General features: G+C 42.2%; 1 protein-coding gene across 3 annotated transcripts in view; it reads left to right on the top strand.

Annotated features, from left to right (window-relative positions):
* PRKAR2B (protein kinase cAMP-dependent type II regulatory subunit beta) overlaps positions 1-21,922 on the top strand; it is a 158,193-nt gene that overhangs the window by 14,076 nt on the left and 122,195 nt on the right. The gene's annotated exons all lie outside the window — the stretch shown is intronic.

Genomic DNA, 21,922 nt, shown 5'->3' with positions numbered 1-21,922 from the left:
TGCTGAAGTCTTCACCGTGGCGGGGAAAGGCTCCAGCAATGCAGAGCTGACGGAGCCTTTCCCCATTGCTTCCCCCCTGTGAGAGGTTTCTCTGCTGCTGGAGTGTGTTCCTGTGGCAAGAAAAGGCTGCAGCAGTAGGGAGGCAGTGGGACATGAAACTGCTAAAAATAGCAGTGTAGATGAGGAGTCATTGCTTGGGCAAGTAGGGAGCCGTGTGGGTTTGTATTTGAGTACATACCCACGCTTTTCAGGTGTGTCTTTACTTACCTAAGTCATGCCTCATGGTCTACACTGCTATGTATACCCAAGCTAGGGGAGCTATAGGGTTATGTACACCACGCGTTGCCAAAAGAAGCATCCAGTGTTGATGCACCCTTAACGTGTTCGAATGGTAATGCGCGAATTCCTGTTGGTCTCAATGTTAGTATTGTCTTTATTGTGTAACCTTCTTTCTAAGTTGATGAAGTTTTTTGTGTGGTGAGCAATCGCTTGCATTTTAAAACAAAATTTAGTATGGCGTTATGCCATAATATGTTCTTCTAGGAAGGAAAAGGGTAGTTTTAAATTAATAAAGATGTTTAGTTTAGAGAGAGAAGAATGGTAGGCCAGCTGTTACTGAGGCTATGGCTACACTAGAGAGCTTACAGTAGTGCAGCTGCACTGATGCAGCTGTGCCGCTGTACGCTCTGTAGTGCAGCTGGTCTAAGTTGACGGGAGAGAGCTCTCCTGTCAGCTTAATTACTCGCCCCCCGTGAGTGGCAGTAGCTATGTCAGCAGGAGGAGCTCTCCCGCCGACGTAGCAAAATGTCAACACCAGCATTTATGTCGGCATAAGTTATGTGGTGCAGGGGGGTGGCTAATTGACACCCCTGAGCAACATAACTTATATTGACCTAAGCATTAGTGTAGCCATAGCCAGTGTTTTTTCTTAGTGCCAGCTCAAGAGTGTAGCTCCGACTATTTGGTGACGGGTTCTTTTACATACCTTAGGGGCATCAGGATAAAGACCAAGTAAAATAATCACAGTTATTAAACATGGCTATTTTATTGTTAAAGAAAGGAAAAGAGAACATTAGACGAAACAATACAAATGTCTGAACACAGACAATAAACTGGTTGCTTCTATTACAGTCTCTTCTTTATGTCTCCATGGAGAGCTTTTAACAAAGATTGCATCCCTGAGAGTGAATACCTCTGAGGGTGCTTTCATCTTGACAAGTAAAGACCAAAGTATGCTATTTTCCAAAATTATTGTGAATTTGGTTTTAATATCTTATTAGATACTTAAAATTGTTTATATAGGGGAAAAATAATTTGTTTAAGGGCAAATGAAGATGGTGTAGTTGTTAATAATAACCTAAACAGTTTATAGTTGCGCTAAGTAACCAATCTTAATTCCATACTTAAATATCTTCTTTGATTTCATAGAAAGTTACTTAAAAGAAACCATTTAGGGAGCTGTCTTAATACAGGCCAATTATGAATATTAGGAATCTTAAATTTTGGGCATGGCTACGCTTGCAGTTGTAGAGGGCTTTGAGTTAAACCAGCCTTCGGAGAGCACAGTAGGGAAAGTGCTGCAGTCTGTCCATACTGACAGCTTCGAGCGCACTGGCGTGGCCACATTTGCAGTACTTTCAGCGGCATTAGGAGCGGTGCACTGTGGGCAGCTATCCCAGCATGCAAATGACTGCAACATGCTTTTCAAGTGGGGTGGGGTAGAGTGAGACAGGGAGTGTGTTGTGTGTATGTGGTGGGAGAGAGAGTGGGTTTTTGGGGGGCTGAGAGCATGTCAGCATGCTGTCTTGTAAGTTCAGACAGCAGCAGACCCCCTTCTTCCCCCCTCCCCCCCCCGCCTCTCTCTCTCACACAGCATTCCACACTAATGGCTTGCTTTGTCTCAGAGCAGGTAAGCAGTCGGCTGTCAGAAATGGAGCTTTCAAAGGGCATTTCCGCATTCCTGCAGTGATTCCAAAACAATGACAAAAGTGGCCACTTGACTTAAGGGTATTATAGGACGTTTCCAGAGGCTGATTAGAGCACAGTAAAGCAACACCTCGTTCACACTGGTGCTGTGGTGCTCCAGCGGGGGCGCAGCAAGCGTTATTCCATTCGCCGAGGTGGAGTACCAGCAGCACTGTAGCCGCAGAGTCAGAGTGCTCTACGTGCCTTGCCAGTGTGGATGGGTAGTGAGCTTGTGCACCCAGGGCTCCTTTATTACGCTGTAATTCACAAGTGTAGCCAAGTCCTTAGTTACATCCCACTATTTCTCTGCTTACCAGTGTTTAGCTTGAGTCTCCTCTCTAGGAATTCGTGGTCTACATGGTGATCAACTAGAGAAACTGTTAGTCTTAAATTACAAGAACATTTCAATAAATTACACGAACATTTCAATATTCCAGCAAAATCATTACAAGAGTTTTAAATCTAATCCTTTGGTAGTGTCTCAGTTAACTTCCTCTCACTAATCCATATTGAAGTCTTTGGGAAGTTCTTGGATTGATTTCTTTTTGAGTTTTCTCTGTTTTTTTTTTATCTGCTTGTGAAGTGCTGTTTCTGAGCAGGGTAGCAGAAGTTGTGTGTGAGTGGTGCTCACTTCAGAGTTTTTGTACCCTTCTCCTTTTTATTTTAATAAAATTATAGGAAAACACACCTCTTTCATAATGACAGGTTTTAGAGTAGCAGCCGTGTTAGTCTGTATCCGCAAAAAGAAAAGGAGGACTTGTGGCACCTTTTTCAGGGTTGTTTAGATTCCAAGTTAGTTGCTGTCACACTTTCATTGGCTTCATGCCTTTGGGGGTTTGCTTAGGTGACACATTAAGTTCCTGAACTGCAGTCTGTTTGATAATATGCAACATTTCTTTAACTGCTTTGTTGTTCTTGTGGCAGAAAAGATCCAGATAACTAATAAAGTTAATTTCAAGTTTCTTTTTATTTAGTCCAGTCTCTGCAATATTCTCTCAATTTTTAATATTAGAGTCTGACAGGAAATGAAATTTTATTTTCAAAAAGTCTCAATCCTCCTGTTCTTTATACAAAAGTTTGTAGTTCTCAGAGTAGTCTTTTTAATTAAAGAACTCTTACAACGCCTTTAGCTTAAATAATTAAAAATTATTGACTTTGGAGGAATGATTCTTGTCTTCTGGAGTTGGTTGAAGGTTTGCTTGTGCACTGCCAGTAATTAATTAATTCCACATTAGTATACATATTCTGTACTTAATGGCTTCTCACACTAGTTTAGCAAAGTTGTTAGATTCTATGTTGATCCATAAAGCATTTTACCATTTGCATAACAATGATATTAGGCCTCATGTTGGGAGCATTGCATTTAATTAACATATTTGCAAATATGCATTTCACAAAGGTGTTTGCTATTTCAATAATTAAGAAATAAAAGTTTAAAACATCCTAACTATTACGGCAACATGGACAGAAATCAGTTTTCATTAATAACCATGTATTGCCTTTTCTATTAAAAGAGAAGTAAAATATAACCAGAAAATAAAATGGCAAATATAGCGTGCAGAATCTCCAAAACGCAGTTAAGACAATTCTATATCTGTTCCATCAGACACTGAGCAGTGTCAGGATTTAGGCAGCTTTGACCACACCCACCAGCAGAAATTTTGGTGCCTAAATCCCCATGGGAACCTGTGGGGTTAGCTGGCAGCTGTGCAGTGGTTTTGTGAATGTCAGTTGTGCTTAAGTGTTGGACTCAGGCACCTAAAAAGGCAGTGAGTTGCCTAAGTACCTTTGTGAATCTAGCCCAGAGAGATTACGTGACTTGCCCATGCTCTCACAGGAAGTCTGTGGCAGAGCAGGGCATTGAAAACAAGTCTCCTCAGTCTCAGACTAGCACCTTAACTGCTGAAGCATCCTTTTCTCTAGGGTGGTCATCAAGGGGAAAACAGATAAATAGATTCCAAGGCCAGAAAGGACCACTATGATCATCTAGTCTGACCTCCTGAGTACCACAGGACACAGAACTTCCCCAAAAATAATTCGTAGAGGATATCTTTTAGAAAAACATCCGATCTTGATTTAAAAATTGTCAGTGATGGAGAATCTACCATGACCCTTGGTAAATTGTTCCAATGGTTAATTACTTTCATCGTTAAGAATTTACATCTTATTTCCAGTGTGAATTTGTCTAGCTTCAACTTCCAGACACTGGATCATGTTGTACCTTTCTTGGCTAGACTCAAGAGCCCATTATTTAACATTTGATCAGTGTAATATTATATAGTATAATCAGGTCCTCCCTTAAACTTCTCTTTATTAAGCTAAATAGATTGAGCTGTTTGAGTCTGTCACTGTAAGGCATGTTTTCTAATCTTTTAATCATTCTCGTGGCTCTTCTCTGAACCCTCTCCAATTGATCAACATCCTTCTTGAATTGTAAGCACCAGAACTGAACACAGTATTCCAGCAGTGGTCACACCAGTGCCAAATATAGAGGTAAAATAACCTCTACTGTTACTTGAGATTCCCTCTTTATGCATCCCAGGATTGCATTAGCTCTTTTGGCTAAGCGTCGCACTGGGAGCTCATGTTCAGCTACTATCCACCATGACCCACAAATCTTACTGAGAGTCACTGCTTCCCAGGAAAGAATCCCACATACATAGGTGCTGGAACTAGAGGTGCTTAGGGTGCTGACACACCCCATGGCTTGAAGTAGTAATAACAACCCAAATACATGATCTCCACCCCCCCACTATAAAAATAGTTCCAGCACCACTGCTCCCATATGGCCTGCATACCATTATAGCCCAAACCTGCACCTTAACTATGAGTTTTTTTTGCTTTTGTGGATTTAATTTAGACCCACATATCACAATTTTGTTGCACATTTTGAAATATCTCTTATGACCACATGAATGTGGAAGAAGTTGCCCTAAGTCATTATACTGTATCATGAAAACACATTTTTAAATGTTTGCATCATTGATTTGACAGTCCATGACAGCTTCATTAGTCTGACATGTAAAAATATATTCATATTTTTAAATGCATATCATTTTCAGAGAATTTGTGGATGGTCATATGAGATTAATTTAAAATTTAATTTAAAAAAGCATTTGAGATGTACTATAGTTAATTTTGCAGATGTGTGGGTGAATTTGAATTAATGTGTCTGCCTTTTCAATTTTCTGTTTAAAATACCACAAGACATCCAGGCCAAATCCTGTTTATTTTATTTAAATAAGTAGTCCATTAGAAATGATAAGAGCTGGAGGCCAAGACCTCTGGAAAACTCTTGCTCAGAGGTTTATCCATTTCTTGGAAATGCAGAAGATACTATCCAGCTGGAAGGAGTCCAACACCATTTTGTTGTACAAGAAGGGTGATTATGAAGGTCTAAAGAATTATCGTCCAATGTGCCTGCTCTCACATGTCTACAAGCTATTCACCAAAATAATAACAAACCAACTCTAAGAGTCTGGACGAGCAGCAGCTGAGAGAGGAGGCAGGCTTTCAAAGGAATTTCAGCAGATTGGACCATATTTTCACTATAAACCAGCTATTGGAGCACTCAAGGGAATACAAATTCCCTTTATGCATTGCCTTCGTTGACTATGAAAAGGCGTTCGACAATGTAGAGATCAATGCAGTGTTGAAAGCTCTTGCAGAGCAGGGCATCGACACAAACTATATCAAACTACTAAAGGAAGTAAACTCTGACTGCACTACGGATATAACTCTTTGACACTCCCCTTCACATCCCAGTGAAAAGAAGTGTGAAGCAAGGAGACATGGTTTCATCAAAACTCTTCACAGCCTGCCTCAAAATGGTAATGAGGCGGATGAACTGGAAGGGCGGAATCAGCGTCAACCTAGAGCAGTTAAACTGTCTCAGATTTGCGGACAATCGATGGACTACAGCTGTCTCTAAGTAGTTCCCACAGGAACTGAAACAACCACTTGGCCAACATCCAAAGAGATGGGAAAATTTTATCGTGAAAAGGCATAGCTGCACATGGAGAAGGAAGTCCAGGATAAGAGAAGAATGGAAGACGTGTTGTGACTGGCACAATCTATATGTGAGCTGAAGGACCAATTGATTAAAGGGATCAAGGTGATGGAGATTTCACAAGCTCTCTGGGCAAGTTGTTCCAGTGCTTAATTACTCTGACAGAAAGTTTTTCCTAATGGTTTGATATGACTTGTTCTTGACAAATCCATGCTGACTGTTACTTATTACCTTATTATCATCTAGGTGTCTTCAAATTGATTGCTTACTTATTTGCTCCATTATCTATGTGGATACTGAAGTTAAACTGGCTGGTCTGTAATTCCCCGGGTTGTCCTTACTCCCCTTTTTATAGGTAGGCACTATATTTGCTCTTTTTCAGTCCTCTGGAATCTCTCCCGTTTTCCATGACTTTTCAGAGATAATCGCTGAGGACTCGGATATCTCCTTGAGTATTCCTTGAGTCAACTCCTTGAGTATTCTAGGATATATTTCATCAGGTCCTGGTGACTTGAAAACATCTAACTTGTCTGAGTAATTTTTAACTTGTTCTTTCCCTCAGAATCTACCTCATGTTCACTGGCGTTCACTATGTTAGAATTCTGATAGCTACCAATCTTCTGGTGAAAATTGAAATAAAAACGGCATGTAGGATTTCTGCTACTTGCACATTTTCTGTTATTTTCTTTCCCCACTCATTGAGTAATGGACCTAATATGTCCTTGGTCTTCCTATTGCTTCTGATGTATTTGTAGAATGTTTTCTTGTTACTCTTTATGTCTCTAGCTATCTGAATCTCATTTTGTGCCTTGGCCTTTCTAGTTTTGTCCCTACATGCTTGTGTTGTTTTTTTATATTCATCCTTTGTAATTTGACCTACTTTCCACTTTTTGTTAGGACTCTTTTGAGTTTCAGATCACTGAAGATCTCCTGGTTAAGCCAGGGTGCTCTCTTGTCATCCTTCCTATCTTTCCTGTGCATTGCTCTACATCTCTACAGCCTTAGCTATCAGCCAGTTGGCTTTTAGCTCATGCAGCAGAGCAGGGATCAGCAACCTTTGGCATGCGGCCCGCCAGGGTAATCCCCTGGTGGGCTAGGCCGGTTTGTTTACCTGCCATGTCCGCAGGTTCGGCCGATCACGGCTCCCACTGGCCGGAGTTCGCTGCTGCAGGCCAATGGGGGCTGCGGGAAGCAGTGCGGGCCAAGGTATGTGCTGGCCGCAGCTTCCCGCATCTCCCATTAGCCTGGAGCGGCAAACCGTGGCCAGTGGAAGCCGCGATCGGCTGAACCTGCAGATGTGCAGGTAAACAAACCGGCCCGGCCCACCGGGGGGCTTCCCCTGGCGTGTCGTGTGCCAAAAGTTGCCGATCTCTGCAGTAGAGGCTCATGCACTAAGCTCCAGAGATTCCAGGTTCAATCCCGCCCCCTGATGACCGGGGTCTGTCAGCGTTACAAGTGGGGGCTCATCTGGAATTTCAACTGGGAAGTCTCTGAAGTCTCAGCTAGGGAACGTACGTAACCCAAACACCTCCTGGGTGTGGTGTTCTGTCCCACCTAGTGGCACTGAGACCACACACAGAGAGATTAAGTCTATTCTACAGCCTTAGCTAATAGCCAGTTGGCTTTTAGCTCATGCAGTAGAGGCTCATGCACTAAGCTTCAGAGGTCCCAGGTTCGATCCCACCTGCCAGCAACCAGGGTCTGTTGGTGTTACACAAGCATGAGCATCCTGAACATCTTTGTTGATTTGATAGGCCACTTACATGATTTCAACTTAAACCTATGGGGTGAAATCACAATGTAGTGGATCTCCACAGCAGTGTCACTTCATTTCAAAACAGAGTCTCTTCAAAAGTGATTTGGACATTGCAGAGATGCTACATTTCCTGACGTTGCTAAACTGCTGGGACACTGCAGATGTGAATCAGATGGCATCATCTCTGGACAGGCTTCTTCAAATCTTCCAGCAGAGATTCCAAGAATTAGAAAGTGTTAAAGACATCTTCCTGTTTGTAACAAACCCATTTTTGGCACTTAGTGTGATCAAGTAAAAGCATCCTTTCCAGACGTTGAAAAGGCAAAATTACAGCTGGCGCTTACTGATTTACAAGCGGATGAAGTGCTTAAGGCGCGGCACACTGACACTACATATGAAACTTTCTAGATAACTCTTGTGTTGCACTCCAGTTATGCACACTTGAGGAAGGTGGCCTTTAACATTTTGACTAAGTTTGGCTAGACATATGTCTGTGAGACAGCTGTGTATTCTCTCCATTCTGACTGATAATCATCTGTGCAATTGCCTCCTTTTTGCCTTGACTGAACTCACTCCAAACCTTTTCCAACAGAGGACCTATCACTTTTTCCCACTCATGGCAAGTAGTATAATTATACAATATTCATTCATATTTCATTTTAAATTTGTATTGCCATATAAAATTACATTTTCAGTTGTGATACTACAGTTTTAACAGGTATTTCACAGAAATTATTCATGAATCTTTTGCTTAATACATGTGTAGGTGGGTGTGTATTTGTTATTGGAAAGGCTTGAATCATAAAAGATAAAGCATTTATGTGTACTAAGTGTTGTTTTCTTTCAAACTCTGATACTTATATTAAATAAACCACAAAAGGCTTGAGAGTTTTGAATGTTTATCTATCTATATACACATTGCCTATAATAATGTTATTTGACAAAACACATTCAAAACTTAAAACAGTTGTCTGAAAGTGTTTTAATGTTAATATTTGCATCTATTTGACATTTTATCTATCTACTTTCTCAAGGTTATTTTTAGGTTATACTGTGATTTGATTTTTCATTTAAAATGCACTAAAAATTTAAGCAATAGGCCCTGGGTATATTATGTAGCCTTGTATGTGTTCATTGAACAGGAGCACTTGCCATGTGAAAAATGTTTCTCTGGAGTCCAGACCTTCACTATACCTTGACCAAGAAACTTGGTCCTTTACAAAAAATAATTGATTACCCCGGGTTAGACATAACCCCATGAGTTGATATGCCCTTCATTCACTACTCTTTAAATACCTCTGACTTGTCCAGTAAGAGGTGTTTTAAAAGTATACTCTTCGTTTCCTGTCTTACACAATAGAACTCTGCAGTTAGCCCCATATGCCTCTCCAATATGCAGCTCTCTCATGGTAATATAGTGTTTCTCTGCATCATTTTGTTCTTTTTAAATATAAACTTGCCATCAGATCTTCAGCTGGTGTAAATGGGTGAGGCTCTGTTGACTTCAAATTCTCAGTCTTAAAAAGACTTATTTATACTAGCTGAGGAGCTCGTCCTGAATTTGTGTTGGCTGCAGGATCATTCAGTGATAAAAATTGGCAGCAAACTGAAGAGTGCAGCTGGCATCCTTTCTACTACAGTACATTCAACTCTTCTGAACTGGGTAATGTAAACCCAATGTAGACCATCAGTTTCCTTAGTGATAGCTCAGACCTTTTTATTTCCAGGTCAACTAGTAGGGACCGCCATGAATAATCATAAATATATTTATAAGAAGTTTAACAACCCTCTCCCCTTCATTCTAGTTTATATACATCTGAGAGTAGTGTGGAAGATTGTACAGAATAAGCATAAAGATGCTAATTTAGAATTTATATTATTTTGTGCCTGCTAGGGAATATGTGGATGGGAGGAACTTTAAGGGGGAAAAAGGAGGAGGAGGGGGGGAGAGCGAGGTAAGAGATATTGACATTTGTAGAACAGAAATATGCATTGTAGATTAAGTAAATTTTAATTTAAATATTTGTAACTGTCATTGATGATGTGTTTCAGGTTGTTTCATTTTGCACATACTATTCAATTCCATGTTCGTTCTGAGTTTTTAGTTAGACTTAGCCCAGTCAGAATTTAGCTGCTGTTATAAAAGGCGTCAGATGGCATGTTAATGAAGCTAATTATGCAGCTGAGCACAAGGTGTTCATTCCATATGTAAGCATTCTAAATCTGGATAGAATTCTGTAGCAGGAAAACTATTTACTGTAATTGGCTGAGATCATTTCAAGCCAAAGAAAGAATAGGGAGAACCAGTTACATCATGGCTGAGGAAGGTGTTGCTATTTTATTCTGCAGGAATTTTTAGTGTCAACCATTATATCTTAACCTTTATATCCTGACAGTAAAGAATCATTATTGATCTAATATAGTAATGTATCCTTAGTTTACCTACTGATATATTTTTTGGGAAAGAACATAAGTTTACAGTATTCCACAAAATTTCTCTGCCTCCAAAATATACTTTTCGCTTCTTCCATGTCTTGTTTAAGGTCAGCCTACTGTGACTAGTTTACTTTACTTTACTCTGATTCAGGGATTTTACTCTCACTCCTCACTATAAGCCCATATCTATTGTGATCTCATCTAGTTGTGAGTGACCTTTTAATTGAGTGAAGAAGAATATGATAGGATCACATAACAATAGTCATTTTTCTGCACCTTAGACAAGTGTATTTTGTAATATTTTTCATTGTGTACTTGTTAATTCTGTACTTACGATTCAGTATCTTTATTAACTTACATTTTTATATTATTATTTTTCTTTAATTTATGTATTTTAATCCTATTATCAGCACCCAAGTACTTTTTTCTTTTGACCTAGCAACATAGTCTTTCTTAGGTTCAGTCTAAGCTTAAGGGAAGTTCTAAGCCAATTTAGCTGTGCGTTCATGCTGGGTATAGGCTGTTGTAGGTGGCTTTTGCAGAATAAAGCAATGAAATAAGATGCTAACTTATGATAGGAGCAATAACAATGCCTATAGCCAAGCATTTACAGGTGTTAACATTCTAAGGGGCCTTTTTCAGCTTCTTGTAACTTTGTCAGCCTTTTGGACTGAGATTTTGGTGGGGGCTGGCTCACTAGTGAATTTGGTGGAAAGTTTGAGCAAAATCAGTTCAGCTGTTTGAGATTGAAGAGAACAGAACAATACTTTTCTTACCACTTAAAAAAAATTGTGACTTTTTTTTAACAGTCCTAGTGTCTCAGGAGTTGGTAACAATCCCTACATTGTAGCTGTCCTTTCAGGGTATGTCTACACTGCAATTAAACACCTGCGGCTGGCCTGTGTCAGCTGACTCAGGCTGGGGCTGTAGGGCTATAAAGTTGCAGCATAGACATTTGGGCTTGGGCTGGAACCTGAGCTCTGGGACCCCTGTGTAGACATTACCTCAGAAGGTCAGAGAGTGCCAGGGCTTGTGCTCCAGCCTGAGCCCAAAAGTCTATGCTGCAATTTTTATAGTCCTGCAGCGCGAGCCCCATGAGCCCGAGTCAGCAGATAAAAGCCAGGTGCGGGTGTTTAATTGCAGTGTAGACATACCCAGTGGTCTGGTGAAAGCTAATTGAAAATCATGGTAATTTTAAAAAAATGTTACTTACAAATGGATACTAGATTTTGTAAGTCTTAAGTCTGTGAAAATTCTGTTGGTTCTGTACATGTGCACTGCTTAGGAAACTTCACAGGTAATTTGTTACATTTTTATAAGCTGAGAAGAGTGATGACTGCCAAGCAGCTAGCAAAAGGGATCCCCCCTCACCATTTCCTTGCTGTTGCTGTTAATATGTTCCCAATCAAAATGACCTATAGCCTAGGGGAAGGACCACTTAGCTGTCTGTTGGGAGACTATGCATTCTAGTCCAGTATTTTCCACTGGCTGGCTTTAATGCTCTACGCTTCATAACCCATACTTCGCTTCATATGTCCAGTCACTTCAACAAAACCATGGAAATTAGACAGTCCCCAGATTATATCAACTGGGAAAGTGGCCAGTTTCCTAGCATTGATTATTTGTTTTCAGTGACTATAAGAGCACCTATCCTAAGGATCTAGGGGCTTCATATATTATTAGTAAATACAGCTCATACAAATTCTTAAATAGAAGTATGGACTTCTGGTTAAGGAGCTGGAGTGGGACTCAAGAACCTGGCTCAGGTCCTGGTTTTCACACACACTCTCTAAGGGTGTGTCTATGCTGTGATAAAAAGCCTGTGTCACTGATCTCAGAGCTTAGGTCAGCTGACTCAGGCTCGCGGGGGGGGGGGGGGGGGGGGGAGGTGTGTGTTGGACTGCAGAGCTATAAAATTGCACTGTAGATGCTTGGGCTCGGACTGGAGCCCAGGCTCTGAGACCCTTTCCCCTTGACATACCCTAAGTCACCTTGGGGAAGTCCATCTCTCTGTGCCTCAGTTTCCAATCTGTAAAATTGAGAAAATACTTCCCTGCCTCACAGAATGTTGTGAGGATAAATTTGTTTTGTGTGGAAGGTGCTCATATACTGTAGGTTTAGGGCCCATGCAAGAGCCTAGATAGAAAAATATTGTAAGATAACCTCAAACAACCCCACCTTCCAGTTAAACAAAACAAAACAACCTTCAAACAATTACGTTGGTCTGTTTTGTTTTTTAAAAGACTCCATCCTCTCTAATGATCCCAGCCACCCCAGAATTCTCAGCCTTCCTCAAACACCTGAGAAAATTGTTGGGCCTTGTGCATGTGCTGAACGTTTGCAAATTTGATTATTTCAGATCTGTTGAGAGTAAATATTAGGTGTACAAGAGGTACTCTTAGCTATGCAGATCCCAGGCCATTTAGACTTTAAACCATAAGTCAAGAGCAAAATCTTAAATTCCACCCAAAAACTAATAGGTAGCTAATTCAAATTAAAAATCACCTATGCATATATGTACTTTTTCTGATCTAATTTAAGTATTTATATGTAATATATTTTTGGAAAGATACTCCTAACAACTGGAGAGCAGCTTTCTATATTTAGCTAAGTTTTTGAAAGATTTTAAGGTGATAGCCATGTAGATTGCATTGTAGCATTCTGATGACAAGGTGACAAAGATGTGAATAACAATAGGGAAGCCTGCATTTGAAAGAAAAGATTCTGACTAAACATAGATTAGTGGTCAGGGGGAAGCAGTTCTGGTCACTGCTGCTGTCTTAGGGCTTGTCTACACTTACAGTGCTGCAGTGTAAGCTGCACTGGTGTAGGTGCACTGCTGTAGTGCTTAGGACTTGGCTACACTTGCGAGTTACAGCGCATTAAAGCAGCCCCGGGCGCCCTAGCTCACAACCCATCCACACTGGCAAGGCACGTAGAGCACTCTGATTCCATGGCTAGAGAGCTCCTGGTACTCCACCTCGGTGAGAAGATTAACGCTTGTTGCGCCTTGGCTGAAACTCCCGGGCGTCAGTGTGAACGAGGTGTTGCATTACTGTGCTCTGATCAGCCCCCGGAAACGTCCCATAATCCCCTTAAGTCAAATGGCCACTCTTCTCATTGTTTTGGCATCGCTGCAGGAATGAGGATATGCCCTTTGAAAGCTCAGTTTCTGACAACAGGCATGCTTATCTGCTCCGAGACAAAGCAACCATTACTGTGGAATGCTGTGAGAGAGAGAGAGATAGAGAGAGAGGCAGGGAGCATCGGGGGTCTGCTGCTGTCTGAACTTACAAGACAGCATGCTGACATGCTCTCAACCCCCCAAAAACCCACTCTCTCTCCCCCCACATACACACAACACACTCCCTGTCACACTCCACCCCACCCCACCCCCCATTTGAAAAGCACGTTGCAGCCACTTGTTTGCTGGGATAGCTATGCACTGCTCTCTGTGGCCATTGCAAGAGCTGCTAATGTGGCCACACCGGTGCACTTGTAGCTGTTAGTGTGGACAGATTGCAGCGCTTTCCCTACTGTGCTCTACGAAGGCTGTTCTAACTCAAAGCACTCTACATCTTCAAGTGTAGCCATGCCCTTAGTGAAGACACTACCTACGCCCAAGTGAGCGCTTCCCCTGTTGGGATAGGTACTCCACCTCCCCGAGAGGCGGTAGCTATGTTGATGGGAGAAGCCCTCTTTCGACATAGCACTGTCGACACCAGTAGTTATACTGACATAAGTTGGTCATGTAGACAGGGTGACCAGATCTCCAAATTTTATAGGGACAGTCCTGATATTTGGGCTTTGTTTTAAATAGGTGCCTATTATCCCTCACCCCCATCCCAATTTTTCACACTTGCCATCTGGTCACCCTAAGCGTAGACCAAGCCTTACAGAAGAGATGAGACACTAATAAAATCCCCCAGGCACTGGATGTGTGCAACAGCAGGTGCTGATGTAATAAATAAGGAGGTTCACATCTGCATCATCTCGTCCATTTACATGTCGCAACTAGGTGTCATTTGTATTCTCTTTAATAAATTAAACTTGTGGCTACTGTACAAAGATTAACAAATTTATTAGAGCATATGCTTTTGTGGGCTATGACCCACTTCTTCAGATATATGGAGGAAGTGGGTCATAGCCCATGAAAGCTTATGCTCTAATAAATTTGTTAGTCTTTAAGGTGCCATAAGACTCCTCGTTGTTTTTGCTGAAACAGACTAACATGGCTACCCCTCTGAAACTTGTACAGAAATTATAAATTGGGGCCTAACTTTTTTTTTAAATAGGAGCCTAAAATTAGACTGTATACTCTTAAATGCTGAGCTCCCAGTAGCTTCCACTGAAATGAACGGGAGCTGCTGGGTGGTCAACAGGTCTGCAAGTTAGATCATGTTTTAGGCACCCATTTTCTAAAAAAACTTTGCCTAAATATCTAGCTGTTAAGTTTGTAAAGGAAACCTTCCAAGTGTGGGTTTAAGCAGGTTGTTTCCTGGAGTCTGCAGATAGACAAACAATATCTGTAGGACAGGTGTGAATTGCCCAGTTTGTCTCATTAAACATTGACTCTGAACCCTAGTGATAACTAAGGCTAAGATTATGTCATGGGGGTTGTGGAAGTCACAGACAGCAACCTCCTTGACATTGGGGATCCCACAGCAGCCCAGCCTCCGTGGGTGGCGGGGGACCCTCCTGTGGGCAGCGGGACCCTGCAATTGAACAGCCACTGCTGGCAACCCTGAGCTGCCCAGCCACCGCTGCTGGCTGGTGTCCCCCTTGCAGCTCCCAGCCACCAGCGGCGGTGGCAGAGGGACCCTGGAGCTGCTCAGTGGGAGGAGGGGACCCCTGGTGCCCCCCCTACCTCCGCAGTTCCCTGGCCACCACCACTGGCAGGGTCCTCCCTGCAGCTCCTCTGCTGTCGTGAGCAGTGGGCTACTCCCAGCTGCCAGCGGTGGCAGCAGAAGGACCCTGGAGCTGCAGCCAGGAGCCTCCCACAGCTCCCCAGACTCTGCCACTAGCAGGGTCCCCTCCCCCCAACTCCAGTCCCGCAGGGTGGTGGTGGGGACCCTCCCAACTCCAGCCCTGCAGGGCGGTGTGGGACCTCTCCCAGCCACTGGGTAATGGGGTCCCTGCAGCTCCCAGCCACTGCAGGGGAGATGGGTCAGGGTGCTGGATCCTTCTCCTTCCCCATTTTGTCAGGGATGTTTTTAGTAAAAGTCAGGGACTGGTCATGGCATCTGTGACATTTTGTTTATTGCCCATGACCTGTCGCTGACTTTTACTAAAAACATGCCTGACAAAATCGTAGCCTTAATGATGATAATTGAATACATGGTGAATTCTCATGTACTTATTGAGCATGCTTGACAGCTCACGCATGACAACCTCTGGAATGGCTAGTGGGTGTAGGGGGCACTAAGTTCACCAGATCAGGGTTTCCTTACAATTTAGGTTTTGCAGCCTGTCTGTGAAAAATCATTGCACAGGTTAACCTGTTGCAGCCTCCGATATAGTTTAAAATTGGAAGCAGAGATTTGAATAACTTTTTTCCCCTTAGCTAAATGACTTTGAGTGGTTCTTATGAGACAAGGACTGAGTACATTGGTATAAGCAGTAATACCAGGATGAACTTATAAAGCAAAAATGTCTGACAGTACTGTGCATCATAATGCATGCTTCAGATAACAAGAACAATTAAATATAACAAGCATTTTCTTTAACCTACTTTTATATTCTGACACAGAAAATTAATCCATCAAACAAAATTTAAGTTTCTTGTTTTTAAAAAAGGAAAAAATTGTAGATCTGCTTATGTGGAAACAAATATGCTCTCCAAGAGCAGTATTCCCTTCCTATTGTTCTGTTTGCTCCTACAGCCACTTTCAGCATGTTGGGTTACCAGTCTAAAACAAATTGAAAGCTCCTTCAGGCAGGGCTTTTGTTTTTTTATTTGTATGTAAAGCATTATGCACACCAACAGTTTTGAATAATAGCAGAAACTGTTTTTCACAGATAAGGGATGCAAGGTGTACATGCCATTTTTTTCATGATAGGCAAGGTTAAATAACTAGCCAATTTGCAGCATAATGATTAGCTGCAAATATATGTCAAAAGAAGAATACAATGGAGCTGCTTTGTAATAGTATTTTAAAAATACAAGAATTTTAAAGTCAATATAAAATTGCATTTAATGTAAAAATTTTAAAACTGGAATATGTTGGAATCTTTGTATGGCTTAATGTTTGCTGGGACTTCCTGCTAGCATTTCTTCCTGACCCATACCTACAGCATCCTAAAAACACAGCTTCTATACTACAACCACAGGGAGAGAGGGTAGGAAAGCTGAAATGGAGTGAGAGAGTCCAAAAGACCCATAAAAATGTTTAAATTAATGAGGGGCTGATCAGCTTCTTTTTTCCTGTCTGGCTAATGAGAGGCAGAGAGTCTGTGGGGAAGAAGGGGCCACCATTGCATTTCCGCAGCATGTATTCCCTCTTCCTTCCTTCTGTTCACCACAGTGCTTATCCTATCAAGTTACTCTCCTGTTGAGCAAGGTAGCAGGTGTCTGTGCACCTTTTCTTACTCTGCTGCTTGAAGGAGCAGCTGATGTGTTGGTATGATGTCTTTAGCAATGTGAATGTTAATAAACATGTGGTGGTGGTGGTACGTGTTTTAAAGTTGTAGGCTGACACTTTGTTTTTTAAAATTTGTTATTACCCCAGCACATTCCACATAGTAGAATTTTCCCCAACCAGCAACTGTTTGTCTTGCAAAATCCAAATCAATTCCAGCTCGATTTCGTTTTTCTCCCTCACACCATGGCTTACAAAACCTGGGCTCCAGCACAGTCCTTCACTCAGGGGGTGGCTCCCCAACCTCTTACTGCTGGACTTTCTGATTTTTTTTTTTTTTTTTTTACAGCATCTCATACAGTACCACATCCATGCATGTAAATGCACATGCACATACTCTTCTGTGTCCCCAGCAGAACTAGCGCTGCTGCTGTTCGATACCTCTTTAGCAATGAAGTCTTCTTGGGGAGCCTGCCCCAGCAGTGCTTCCTGTTGTAGTAATGTCTTTCTTTGTAGGGAGCCATCTGGTGGCACTTTCTCATGGGTACATCTTATCATTTGGGGGAGATGCAGCCCCTTTTCCCTTTAGTGGAGAAGTTTAAGGATTGTTTCTCTATCATGGAACCCGACAGGAGGACGGTTATCCAAACTTTTGTCTTCAGTAGCAGAGTATTACATATATGTGCACATCAGTAGGACTGTGTTTTGCCATTCGGGGTAAAGATTGCTGAGGGCCCAAGCGATGGTTTTGTTTGTATTTTGTTATTCTTGTTTTTAATCAAAAATGTAAGCTTAAAGAACAAGAATAGAATCATCATCATCATGGTAAATCCCATCCCAAAGGGATGTATCCTCTTGGAAGATCAAGTGCCACCTGGATCAATCTCTGGGTAAGTTCTTAGGATGATCTGGCTGAATATTTAGTTTCTGTCCATCACTAGCAATCTTATCATGCCAACAAACCTTTTGGCACCCACATGATCACTGGCTGTGTAGCAGCATTCCTTGGTGTACATCCTTTAGAATTCATTGGTATTCCTTTTTTAATAATATGTCCATACCAAGAAAGCCGCCAGAACTGAACCAGTGCTAATGGAGATGGTTAGTGGGTTCGACTTAGAATATCTTCATTTCTGATCTTGTCCTTCCACTTAATGTGGAATAGCTGACAAAGATGACAAGAATTGAAAATATCAGTCCAGTGTTCTTCACCATCCTCAGTGCCCATGTTTCACTTTTGTACAATAAAGTTAATATAACTCTGGTTCTGTAGGTCAGCAGCTTTGTGGCAAGCTTGACATCACAGTGTCCACACAGAGGCTGCTGAAGGGCCTGAAACATGACAGCAGCTTCTGATATATGAATGTCCACATCTTTTGAGCATCCTCCAGCACTGTCTCTGAAACTACTCTGATATTTGAGAGTTGCTCCCTGTTCAGTGTCCTGCCAGTTGGTTGTAATCTGGAGTTGGAGGCTGTTTGATAATTTTAATAAAAAATGTAACCTTAAAGAACAGGAACAGAATGATAGGTAAATTTGGTGAGGTGTACTTATGAAATTTAAGGGATACATTTTATATTTGTAATATTACTGCTATAGGGATTCCGACCTGGGGCAGGAGGCTTGGGGTGAGGGCTCTGGGAGGGAGTTTGGGTGTGGGAGGGGACTCAGGGATGGGGCAGGGGGTTGGGATGCGGGAGGGAGTTCGGGGTGCAGGCTCCAACCAGGCAGCACTTACCTTAGGTGGCTCCCACAAGCGGCAACATGTCTGGCAGCAGCTCCTAGGCTCCGGAGCGGCCAGGCGGTTCTGTGCATTGCCCCTGCCTGCAAGCACCGCCCCCGGAGTTCCCATTGGCCACGGTTCCCTGTTCCCGGACAACGGGAGCTGCAGAATCAGCGCTCAGGGTGGGGGCAGTGTGCAGAGACCCCTTGGCTGAGCTTCTGCCTAGGAGCCGCTGCTGCACATATCGCAGCTTCCAGGAGCGGCGTGGAGCCAGGACAGGTAGGGAACTGCCTTAACCCTGCTATGCCGCTGGACTTTTAGAGGCCTAAAATCTCCTGAATTGGCTTCAGTAGCCTCCGGGAGATTGAGCCCAATTCCAGGAGACTCCCGGCCAAATCAGGAGGATTGGCATCCTTTCTCGAGAGGCAGCCATTTACAGGAAGACACTGGGACTGCCAGCTCAAGGCAGCTGGAGCCAGCAGAGCAGGAGCAGAGTTGAGGTCGGTGCAGCTTTCAACCCTCCCCCCATCCCGCTGGGAGAGGGATGTGCTGTTTTTAGCCCTGGCCGGGAGGGGGACATGCTGCGCGCTCTCGCTCTCTCTCTCTTTCTCTCTCTGTCTCTCACGCTAGCAAATTTATGCCGGGGTTGACTAGGTTGCTCAGCTGTTACTGAATCCTGGCCTGGAGGGTCATCTGCTGGATCTGGAGCCCTAACTGCGCTTTGTTCAAAGTTACAAACATTTCAGAGTTACGGACAACATCCATTCCCAAGGTGTCCGTAACTCTGAGGTTCTGTTGTAAGGGGCAGTTTCTAAAAAGTAGGCCTCTGACCGATAGGAGTAACTGCAGATGGTTTTAAACTAAATAAAGAGTATCTGTCTTAAAATGAGCCAATACAGCCCTTTCCCACCCCACAGCTAGTGTTATCTCCTATGTGAACTCAGGTTCAATGAAAAAGCTGTTGGTCCTTAGAAAGGAGGGGAAGAGTTACAGAGGAAAGGTCTTGCAAAGAAAGGAGTTTGTAAATCTTATCTGGGTTAAGACTGGAAATAAGGGTGAATTCTCTCAAATTGTTTTTAGCTGAAGTCAGTAATTGGAAATGACATCACTTGTTTGTTAAAGGGTACAAGAAGTCAGCTCTTAAAGGGTTCATTGCTAATACCTGCCTGACCGGGCTGGAGCCAACCAACATGGGTCTGAGTACCCTTGGTTTAGCCTGTTTGCTAGTATCTTGATCAAATACTTATAAATGTTTTGTTACTGCTTGGGTGTTGTAAATTGCTTATTAGTTAAGCTTTTAAGGCAATTGCATGAAGTACCATTTGGCCTTTGGATTTGATAAAGAATTCATGGTTAAATTGGTGTTGGGTGATTTCCCATATTAATATTACTAATTTCCAATATTATTAAGCCCCTACTTGAATCGTGGGATGATTGTCAAAAAATTGCAGCTGAGTTGTGGAAAAGCCATGGAAAATCGTGGAAAAGTAATAATGGATGCTATTATTTGCGGTAATTTGGAAAAGGGTTAACAGCAACAGCCTGGGGCTGAGAGCTAGGAGACTCCCACTGTTGGCAGCCTGGGGCTGAGAGCCAGGGGGTTCCCACCATCAAAATTGTGGTGGAAGCCTTATATTGCAGGAACTGCAATTTCCTCAATATCGCAAATTAAGTAGGGCCTTAAATATTATTAATAATTCCAACAGCGTGCCTCCCTTCTCCCTCCATTGCACCCCACTCACCTTTGTTGTCCTTGGTTAACGAAGACTGAGTTCAGAGATCCATTTGTGTGAGTTCACCTCCTACCCAGAGGATCCTGTCTTGGAAAAATGTACTGGTCTGGAAAGCGTGTGTCACCTAACATTTCTGAAGCAGTAGTAGTTGTTGTTTTACCTAGATGCCCCAAACTGGATAAGAACCCCATTATGTCAGGTGCTGCACAAACATGTAGTGATAGTTTGTCATGAGGAGCTGACAATCTAAATCGAGAAAAGGTGTAACAAGTTAGTGTGACTAACAAAAGGAGGGAAGAAGGAAGGGAAGATAAGAATAAGAAAAACACAGGCATTGGTTTCATAGGTTAGCTATGACATAACTTGGAACCATCATGCAACTTCAAGTTTATTTTTGCATTATTTTTTAAGAGAGCCACAAAATTTAATTTACATTGGGCAGGTGGAGGTCTGAACCTGGCCCAGTGATGCCTGCCAAATCCATTACACTCAAGATGAGATTCACCCCTGCAAAAAGCAGTCATTATTTCATCCTCTGCCCTCCACAAAAGTTTCTGCTAGGGTGGGGCTAGATTTAATATTTGCCAGTGGGAATGACTGGGAGAAGGCTCTGAGACTATGGATATTGTATACACCCCCACCTGTGCTGGTTGGTTCCTGACAGGCTGCTTTTCCTTGTGATGGAATTGTGGCCCCTTGGCATCACTGCAGTCTAGTCTCCTGGTATGCTTCTGGCTACCAGGACCTTCCACTACCATCTGTGAATTTGAACCAAAATGTATAACTCTGCTCTTGTTCCCTCTCCCAACAGAGTTTGAGAGGCTATTAGCAGCTCCATGGGATTCAGACTTTCCTATTTCTTAAGCAGTACTTAGTTCTGTGTGCATATGTCTACATTCAAGAAATGCTATATAAACCCCACTGAAATTAAGTAGAGAAAAAAATTCAATATTTTCTTCATTTAATGTTCATACAGAATGATTGAGAGGGTTTTATACAGTTAACACTAATAAGAAGGAATATTTATGTAAAAGTAGGTGACCCACACTTTAAAATAGGTCATCTGATTATCATCTTGTTCTCTCTTTCAGTTCTGTTAAGATTTTAACAATTGATCTCTTAACCTGCTCGGGTTAGAAATAATTTATTATCATTTGAATTCAGATTCTAGGGTGCATTTAGATGGTATAATACATAAAACATTGGTTTCTAGCTCTAGCAGTACTTGAGCGTGCTGGTAACACTAGGCGGGAGTTGAAGTGGAGGCAATCCCCTCTCCCCCTCAAGAAAGTAGTCAAAATTGTATACATCTTGCAGCCTGTCAGGGTTAGAAACAAGCTGGGAATCTCTGTTTTCTCAGTGTGTGTATAGGGCACATTTATAGGTAATTGGACATGGGACAATCATTGGTGCCTTGGAGCTACACATGGAGCTTTTTTGGCATTGTTCTTGACTTATGTGAACAGTTACTGACCTGTGTAACTTTTGGTTCCTCAGGTGGGATTTCAGGATGGTCTTTTATTATACAAGAGCATCTTTAAGTTAACTGATATCTAGATCTATAAATTTTGTAAAAATAAAATCCACTCTATTAAATGTTTGCATCCAAGTTTGCACCGTTTATAGACGTTGGCTTCTTGCAGTCCTAGTTATTTAAGTAACCGATGCAAATATAAAATATTTCATAATGAGACATGGCAATAAGTACATGCATCTAGTAAT

Source organism: Caretta caretta, chromosome 1 (assembly GCF_965140235.1).
Source record: "Caretta caretta isolate rCarCar2 chromosome 1, rCarCar1.hap1, whole genome shotgun sequence".
NCBI lineage: Eukaryota > Metazoa > Chordata > Testudines > Cheloniidae > Caretta > Caretta caretta.
The sequence above is the reverse complement of the archived record's forward strand: the minus strand, read 5'-3'. Positions and strand labels throughout refer to the sequence as shown.